The sequence below is a fragment of the Parus major genome, chromosome 8, assembly GCF_001522545.3.
Source record: "Parus major isolate Abel chromosome 8, Parus_major1.1, whole genome shotgun sequence".
NCBI lineage: Eukaryota > Metazoa > Chordata > Aves > Passeriformes > Paridae > Parus > Parus major.
In genome coordinates, this window is record NC_031777.1 from 3,422,144 (window position 1) to 3,424,230 (window position 2,087).

Here is a 2,087-nt window from a genome sequence, read left to right on the forward strand (position 1 = left end):
CCGAGAGATCATCCCGAGCCTTGGGATCGGGAATGGAGGGATCATCCCGAGCCTTGGGATCGGGAATGGGGATTGGAAAAGAGCCGAGAGATCATCCCGAGCCTTGGGATCGGGAATGGGGATTGGAAAAGAGCCAAGAGATCATCCCGAGCCTTGGGATCGGGAATGGGGATTGGAAAGGAGCCAAGAGATCATCCCGAGCTCCGGGAACCCGGGATCGGGAATGGGGGATTGGAAAGGACCTGAGAGATCACCCCGTTCCCGTCATGGGCAGCGACACCTTTCCCTGCACCAGGTTGCTCCAAGCCCTGCCAGCCCGGAGCGCTTGCAGGGATGGACATCCCCAGGTTCTCTGGGCAGCCTCATGTGCCGGTCATTCCCAGAGAGCAGCAGGAAGGCGCTGTCAGGGACACCAGATTTAGTGTTCTCCCATAGGTTTTTTTATATGTGTTCTATTTATCCGTCTGTGTTCTTCACACCTCCCACCAAACCCTTTCCAGCTCCTCTTCACGAGTCCTTAGGCATTCCAGGGGCACTGCATCCCATTTCCAAACGGGAGGGTGGAAAGAACCTTGGTGGAGACACCTTCTAAATAATTCAATTGCACTTTTTATTTTTCTTTTTTTTTTCTTTTTATTTTTTCCAGAATGAAAAAGCTCCTTTTAATGAGTTTGTCATGAAAGAAGAACAAAGAAAGGGCCTTCTGGTCATCCAGCAGGATTTCCCTGTGCTCCCCAAAAGGAACACAAAAGAAGGGCCACGTCCTACAAAACACTGCTGCTCATTTTTCCTTATTTTTTCCAGATTTTCCTTCCCCAATTTTCCCCATTTGATATTTTTGTTTGTTCGGGGTTTTTTTGTTTATCTTGGGGATTTTTCTGATTTTTTTCCTGATTTCTCCTCATCCTAAACTATAGGTGCTTCACTCTGGTTGTTGAAAATGGGTAATTTTTGGTGAGTGTAGTTCTTCTTGCCCAAAGTGTCATGGAAGTTAAGAATACAGGGGGTTAAAAATACAGATCAGCCTGGGGAAAAGCACCCACTTGGTGCTTGGGGTGTGTGTGGCACAGTGCTGTCCCCCCTCGATGCCGTGTTCAGCTTCACAGCTGGCACACGAGAGGGAGCAGGAATTTAGGGAAAGCCTCACAAGGGGTGGTGGAGAACTCTGCAAAAGAAAAATTAAAAAAAGAAATCACAAGTATCTGCTGTGTGTGGTTCTCTTTGGAGGTGCCAGGTGGGATGGGGCTATGTCCTCATGAGGAGATGGTGTGGAGTTGCCAGGTGGGAGCTCTATGATGCCTCCACACGCTGTTCCAGAGTTATTCGACATCAGGAGAGTCCCAGGGGGAAAACCCACACCAGCAGACCTCAGCCATGCATTCCTGCTGGGATGAGAACTGGGCATTTCCCCCACCAGTGGAAAAAGAACATTTCCCATCAGATTTTGGCTGCGGTGGGGACCACAGGTGCCTGCAGGAAGGTGTGGCTCTCAGACAGGCTGTCAGTGCTGCTTTGTGCTCACTTAAAGGGTGTGAAAATAGAAAATAAAAAGCATCTGGATCTGGCAAAAAGATCCAAATCCAGCAGGTTTGGGGTTTCCCTTACACTCCACATGTATATATATATATGCACATACACATGTATATATATATATATATATATGCACACATAGAGACAGTGATATATATTTAATATGGGCTTGGGGGATTTGGAGGTCTGTGACTTCTTCTGGGGCTTTGGGGTCCATGGCTTCTCCTGGGACTTATTTTGGAGGTCTGTGACTTCTGGGATTTTGGAGGTCAGCGATTTTCTCTGCGGCTTTGGGTTCCATGACATCTCGTGGGGTTTTGGAAGTCTGGGATTTCCCCTGGGGCTTTTGAGGTGCGGGGATTTTGGAGGTGCGGAGATTTTGGAGGTGCGGGGATTTTGGAGGTGCGGGGATTTTGGAGGTCCGTAATTTCTCCTGGGCGGTGGGGGCGGTGGTACCTGCGCTCTGTTCTCGGTGCAGAAGGAGGCCGGGCAGTCCCGCATCCCTCCTGGCAGCGCATCGCTCCGCAGCTCTCCCGGTTTCCCAGGGCTGGAGGGGG